Source organism: Monodelphis domestica, chromosome 5 (assembly GCF_027887165.1).
Source record: "Monodelphis domestica isolate mMonDom1 chromosome 5, mMonDom1.pri, whole genome shotgun sequence".
Lineage (NCBI taxonomy): Eukaryota > Metazoa > Chordata > Mammalia > Didelphimorphia > Didelphidae > Monodelphis > Monodelphis domestica.
This window is the reverse complement of record NC_077231.1, coordinates 72,120,971-72,128,479: the sequence shown is the minus strand read 5'-3', so window position 1 is coordinate 72,128,479 and position 7,509 is coordinate 72,120,971. Positions and strand designations below refer to the sequence as shown.

General features: G+C 46.3%; 1 long non-coding RNA gene across 1 annotated transcript; it reads right to left on the bottom strand.

Moving 5' to 3' along the window:
- Nucleotides 1-3,073: 3,073 nt before the first annotated feature.
- Nucleotides 3,074-7,326, bottom strand: LOC130454501 (uncharacterized). The gene is made up of 2 exons (XR_008912102.1): nt 5,985-7,326; nt 3,074-4,234 (listed from the first exon to the last, which is right to left on the bottom strand). It is a non-coding gene; the product is annotated as an uncharacterized LOC130454501 (long non-coding RNA).
- Between the last annotated feature and the right edge of the window lie 183 nt (nt 7,327-7,509).

Below are 7,509 nucleotides of genomic sequence, written 5' to 3'. Positions count from 1 at the left end.
CTTCGTAGGTCTTACTTTCTTCAACTATAAATTTAAGGGGTTGGTCTAGATGGTCTCTAGGGTTCCTTCTAGTTCTAAAGCTACAAGGAGTGACCATAAGAGCTCTGAGCTTGAAGATGGAGCCCAGCATAACCATTCATTGGTGGTCAGTTACACTTGACTCTTCTTGATCCTATTTGGGCTTTTCTAGGGAAAGATACCAGAGTGGTTTGCCATTTCCTTCTCCAGCTCATTTTACAGATGAGGAAACTGAGACAAACAGGGTTAAGTAACCTCCCCAGAGTCACACAACTAGTGTCAGGTCAGATGTGAACTCAAGAATATGAGTCTTTCTGACTCCAAAGCTAGCACTCTATCCACTGTGCCATCTAACTGCCCCCAAATAGCTCATAGCAGCACTTTTTGTGGCAACAAAGTGGGTGCTCCTAGATGAAGGAAAGGTTGAACAAATGGTGGCATACAGATGTAGTGTAATGCTAATGAGCCACAAAAAAGGGGCAAATAGGAGGATTTCTGAGAAAGAAGAGAAGACTTATATGAACTGATAGAGCCTGAAGCAAGAAAAACCAGTAGAACAGGATAGACTAGAATAAATAACATTAAAAGTCGGCCAACTCAGGCAGCAATTAATTCTAATGATCAATTTCCATCTTGGAGAGGAGGCATCCCTCTCTCCTCTAGGAAGAAACTGTGGATGAGGCAACGGGTGTGGAATTTTGCATATATACTCAAATGGTTTTGTTTAGTTATTATTATTATTTTTGTAAAAGACAGTTGTGACTTGCCAAAGGTCCCATGGGAAATAAATGGCAGATAGGAAACAAGGTCCTTCTTCAACTTCAAAACCAGAAGAACTCCAAATGACTTCTCCTAAACTCATCCTTATTTCTCTCTGTCCTCCCCCTTCTGGTTCCCTAAACTCCTCCATCTGCCTTTTCCATTTTGTCCTTCAGAGTCCTCTTTTCCAGTCGCATTTCCTCCATCCCCCCAATATTAGCAAGACTTTCATCTTTTAGATCTTCTTTTATACTTGTCTTATCCCTCCGGGCTCCAGATGAAACATGACTTCTTTCTTAATTTTTCTTATTAATTTGTTTGTTACATTAAAATTCCCTACATCTCCTTTCCTTTATCTCCTCCTCACACTGGAGAAGGCATCATTTGATGGAAAAAAAAAAGATATATGCATGTAGAAGACTGTCTTGCTTGTTTCTATTTATCAGTTGTTTCTCTGGAGGTGGACATACCCAAGTTATTCTTCAAACACTATTTCTGTTTTTGGATATGGTGTTCCTTTGGTTCTGCTTGTTTCACTCTATAATTTCATGTAGGTCTCCATGGTTTTAAAAAATGAACCCACTCATCATTTCTTACTGAGCACTAACTTTTCCCTTGAGGACCTTACCTGCCTTGCTACCCCCTTGGAGTCTGGAAGGCCAAAGGGCCAGAAGGAATCAGCATCACTTCCTGACCTTTGCTCTGTCCTCATCTCTCCATGATCTCTTCTCCTGTGCGATTGAGAGTCAGACAGGACTTCTGAGGCCATTCAGTGCCACCCACATTCCATCTGACTGTACCACCTTCTTGTTGATGCTATGAACCATGGAACATTCTTCCCCTATCTCCAGTGACTTTGGAACCTGGTTTTATAGTCTTCCTCCACCCATTCCCACCAAGTCCTGAGTGACTGACAACACGGAGAATGCTCTTGCCTCTTCCCTTTTCAACTTCCACAGGTTTCTTGAGCACAAAGATTAAAGCACTATATAATGGCTAGTTCTTATGATTAAATATGGAATTCCAAGAAGAATCTCCCTCTAACCATCCAGGTCTCCAGTCTCCAGTCTTAGAGAATTACCTGGGGGCACTAAGGTTGGAGAGTTTTCTCAGTGTAAACCAAGTCACTGAGGTTTATTATTTTATTATTGTTTATTATTTATTGAGGTTTTTTTTTTTTTAAACCGTTCCCTTTCACCTTAGAATCAATACTGTGTATTGGTTCTAAGGCAAAAGAGTAGTAAAGACCAAGCAATGGATCACATAGCTAGGAAGTGTCTGAGGCCAGCTTTGAACCCAGGAATCTAAGCCTGGATCTCTATCCACTGAGCCATTCAGCTGCTCCTGTAGTTATTAGTCTTAAATCAGTGGTTATTGATTGGAGAGATTTCCTCTACTCTAGCCACTGAGCCCCCTAACCTGCCACCATCCCATGATTCCACCACCCTTCTAAACCCAATTAGCCTCAACCCTTGGTAACCCCTACCATCTGCCTTGTCTGAATCTTACTTGGGAGTTGCTGGGGTGTTCTAGAGGAAGTTACCAAGCCACAGGTTTGGAGCAGAATCGGGGTAAGAGTGCGGACGGGGTGGGTATTACAAAATGAGGAAAACAGAATAGGGGAAGACCAGAGCCTTGTCTTGTGAAGCAGAATCTCAGAGAGGAAGTTGGCATTTCTCCATTGGCAGAGGAAAAGTGGAATAGATAATGTGGGGAACTTTTGCTCCTAGCATTCACTAGGTGGCACCATAATGCACAGAACTCCAGACTGGAGACAGAAAGACTCAACTTCTGAGTTCAAATTTTACCTTAGGCTAGGTCACCCTGGGTAAGTCACTTCACACTGTTTGCCTCAGTTTCCTCATCTGTAAAATAGGCTGGAGAAGGAAATAGCAAAACACTTCAGTATCTAATGCCAAGAAAACTCCACATGGGCTCACGAAGCATCGATCTAACAGAAAAATGACTGAACTCATTCATTCATATAATATTACATGTTAATAAAGAGCAGACATGTATATAGTTAGGCTTTTAATCAGCACAACCCCAGAAAGTGAGTGCCTTTATTAAGCTCAATTTACAGATAAGGAAACTAGATAAAGAGGTTAAATGACTTGTCTTAGTATCTAAGACTAGCAAATATAATAACTAAAATTTATAATATATTGTTTACATGTTAATTACATGATTAACTTATATATTATATAAATATGTTTTATGTCTTATATAATTAATATTATGTTTTATATTGTTTGTATTGATTTATAATTATATAATATTAATATTATGTAATCAATATATTTAATACGGCTCTATTTTAATATAAGCAATTATCTATGCTATAATATATAGGGCTTACAATAATAGCTAACATTTATATATGTGTCAGGCAGTGGGCTAAGCAGCTTTATGAAATTATTATCTGAGAGGTGAATGACTTGCCCTGAGCCAGAGCTAGAAAGTGTCTGAGGCTGTATTTGAACCCTGCTCTTCCTGACTCCAGGTCCAGGGCTGTGCCATCTGGCTGTCTCCTAAGTCACTTCCTGCCTTTCCAGGGAAATATTATTTCCCTCATCCTACAGGACATTCCTCCTTCTGCCTCCACACCTCCAACTGGCTAATCCATTCCCTACTAGGAATAGAATCTCATCTCCCCTTCTAAGTATCCTTCTTTCTACAGGAAGCCTTTCTTCATGTCCCCCTGCCCCCCACTTCCCAACTGCTAGTGCCCTCTCTCTCCCAATTCCCCTGTATTCATTTTGCAGGTCCATGCAGACACATAACTCCATGGTGTCTTCCCTTTCGGAATGGAAGCGCTTGGAGGACAAGGAATGTCATTTCTGTCTTTGCCTGCCTTTTTAGCAGGGGCTGGCTCATCTTCTAAAAGCTTGATTGAGAGACTGAAGGAGGCTGGGTTGGAACTCAGATCTTCCTGACCCCCCAAAATTCAGGACCCTAACCATTGAACTACCTGACCACTGAACCATCCAGCTGCCTCAGTTCCGAGGCACCAGCCACTGAGTTCAGGTTTGTTTGTATCTGGTGTACATAAACCACAGAGTTGTTGCAAATAAAGCTCTGTAAACCCTCACACTTCGAGAAATGTGGCTCGTTTGGATTACTTGACCAGAGCTAGAGCTGGGGAATGGGCGGGGAGGAAGCGGGACCTTTAAATCGCTATGGAAATTTGAGTTATTGCGATGTGACCAAAGGTGGAGGCTATCCGGAGCAATATTGTGAGATAACAGGTTTCAGGCAGAGTGTGGAGGCGGAGAGGGCTGATTGAAGCCCCGAATAACCCCCTTTTGTTGTTGTTTAACTGGTCCCGGTCTAATTCAAAGTCAATATAGACCTCCTTCCATCTCTGGACAGGTGTTGTTTGTTAATGGATGAGCAAATACCAAACCTCCTTCCTCTATCGAATTAAAGATTCCATTGTGTCGTTCGCAATCCCAGGCTGTTGGAGCAATAAGAGAATTTAAGAGGTTAAGAGACAAAGCCTTCACTTCGGACAGGTGAAGAAACTGAGTCCCATTGGGGGAAAACAGCAAGCCCAGGGTTCCCACGCTACAATCCGGTGCAGAAAGGCACGGATATTTAGAAGATGAAGTTTGTGGAATGTGCTGCCGTTTGCAGCTCTGGTTCCCAGGCTCCCCCCAAAAGGAATCAGCTGAAACGGTTACCATTACCACCTAGGTGCCCGTGTTCCCTTCAAGGGCAACCTGCCTAGAGGAAAAAGCCAAAACTGGCATGGGGGGGGAGGGGGAACCTCTGCGACTTCCTTCCTTCCTTTTTTTTTTTTTCATCGAAAATCTGCAGTATCCAAAGCAAGGAAGAAGGGCGCATTACTGAAGAGAAAGGACCCAGGTACTTTCCCCAGGCTGTTAAGCACGTGTACAGCTATTGCTACCGAAACAGCCCCCACCCCAACCCTCCCGGGCTGTTCCACCTCCCGAGAGGAGCTGCCTAGATAATCCAGGTTTTTAAAAGCATTAAATCAGCACTTCCATCCTCTCTCTCCACTTGGCAAACAAAGCCCCCTCTCCTCCCTTAGGGCATCGAAGGTACAAGGTTCGAATCCAGAAGCTATCATTTACTGCCCAAATCATTTATTAAACGCCTACTATGTACCAGGGAAACAGGGATTAAAAAAAAAAAGAATAAAACAGCAGCCCCTCTGTTCGAGGAGTTGACAAAGTAATCCCTCTGAGCCTCTGTTTCCTCATCTGTAAAATACAGCGGGCGGGGTGACCGCTAAAGTTTTAAAATCGCAGACTCTCAATCTTCTCTCTAGATTTGTCTACCCAAGGGGAGCTGCTAGGTGGGCTTAATGGGTTGAGAGCCAGACCTAAAGACGTTAGGTCCTGGGTTCAAATTGTGACCTCAGACACTTCCTGGCGGTAACCCTCATTGCCTAGTCCTTCCCGCTCATCTGCGTTGGAATCAATACACAGTATTGACTATGAGATGGAAGGTAAGGATTTTAAAGGGGCACGCGGGGTGGGGGCAGCTACTCAAATTCCACCTTCCTCAGTAAACTTTTCCTGGTCCCTCGCCCCCAATACCCCGCCTCCCCCTGCGGTCAGATCTCCTTCCATCTGGTCTGTCTGTATCTCCTACGTACGAGGTGTTCTGCGGGCTTTTCGCCCCTCTCCTCTCATTAGGAGCTCCGCTAAAGCAGGGGCCATGCTCCTACCACTCTGTGTGGCCCCAGTGACTTGGCACAGTGCATTTATTTGTATTTAGTTTAGAGCAGGTCTTCATTAAGTAGGCGCTTACTAAGTGCTGCTGGCTGGCTTCAGGATTCTTTTCCCTCTCAATGGCATTCAGCATTGGAGTGGGCTGGGGCAAGTGGCCATTATTCTTCGGAAGGAGGAGTCGAGGAGCCCGAGGCCTTCCGGACCAAGCCCCCCCCCCCAACCTCTGGGCCCCCAGCTGTGCTAGCACCAGCGCACAGGTGGTGCCCGCAGGAGGGGGGAGGACCTGGGCTACTTTGAAAGAACCACATGCTGATCCCAGGAATGCCACCCGGGGAAAAACGGAGGGGGGGAGAGGAGTGAGGAAGGGGGTGCGCTGTCCTCTCTCCTGCCTCCCAACCAGCCGCTTTCACGCTCTTCTCCGGGTCTCTATCAGGCCCGGGCTTGCAGACTCACTAGAGGGGGGGGGGGGGGGGTGGCGCGAAGGGAAAGTAAACTCAGATTAGTTACCTGTTTGGTCTGCAACCTCAGGCACACATTTCTAGAGATTTCTTTCCCTCCGCCTCCTCCAGGCCGGGCAAGAAACCGGCCCCTCTAGCCATAGGACACCCCTTCTCCTGGTAGCCCTTGCCCCTACCCCCAGCTCGGGGCGAAAATCCCGCCCTTTGCTCCCAGCACCTGTCTACTCAATTACGTAACATTCAGTCCCCGCTGCGGGGAGGAGGAAGAGAGAAAGTTCTGCGCAGGCGCAGGGGATCCTGGCGCTCGGAGAAGGGAAGAGAAAAAGGGCCGTGGGGGCGGAGGGGGGGGCAGAGGGAGCGGGCCTTGAAAGCTGGGTGGGCGGAAAAGAGGCTTTCCTACAGTCACGATTCTCTCCAGCTACAGTAGCCAATGGCTGCACCGCTGCTCTGAGCCCCGACTCCTTACACCCGGCTGATAAAAATTGTAGCAGGTTTCTCTCTCCCCTCGAAGGAGAAAACCCGCAGTCCCTGCTAGAGGATTTCCCTTCTGGTTTATTTCTCCTTAGATCTGGAGGGTGGGGAATCGAGGTTGCGGGTTGCAGCGGAGACGTTTAAGACACCACAGCCCAGATAGCCCCCGTCAGCTCGTCTACACCTTTGTTAGAGGAGCTCCCGCTCCAGTGATTTTCAGTATAGAAATGATTAACGAGAGTGACCCTGGGTAGTGGTCGGGGAGGTGGAGACTGCGGGGTTGGGGGTGGGTTAAGGAATGGGGGGGGGGAATGAATGACTTCAGTTCCCCCTAACAATGGCAATAAACCTTCGTACCCCCAGCTCGAAGTGTGGGAGGTGGGAGAAATCTAACTTTTAAAAAATACACGTTCCATCAGGGGTGACAAAAAAGGTTTTCAGTTTGCTTAGAAAAATGTCTCCTAAAGTGGAGAGGGGGGAGTCTTCCAGAGGTTTCCTGCTTACACATTCTCTTTGCATTCAGAAAATTAGCTTTAGAACGAAGCTGATTTTCTGCACCGGCTTTTGCTTGCTTCAACAACAACTTAATCCTGTTTCAACAAAATCTTCTTTTGTTTCCGGAGACCTCGGTTGCAGTAGTCTACACTCCCCCAGTCCAAGCAGCGCCAGTCCAAACAAAGCGCCAACTAAATGAACACCAGAGCTTTGCTCTCAAACATCAAATGCCGCACACACATCTCCTCCTCCTCCTCCCACTCCCCCTACCCTCTTCCCTTCCACGGGGGAAACGGCCTTAAAAAGAACCCTCGGGTGCAAATGAGTTTGAAGGAGAAAAAAGTCAGATGCATTTTTTAAGGTGTCTAGGGAGCTTTTGTTTCTCATAATCGGATCATTTGTGTGCAGAAGTTCTGATGCTATGTGCGAACTTTAGGAGAAGGAAACAAGAGACACAGAAGTGCCCCCGTTTAGGTGCCCTCCTCCTCCTCCTCCTCTTTCTCCTTCCTCCCGCAGAGCCGCTGTGGCTGCTTGTTTGCTCTCGGCTTTATCCGGAGCGGAAATTCCTTTCCGTTTTTGTGAATGACAAACTCATTAACAATTCATCA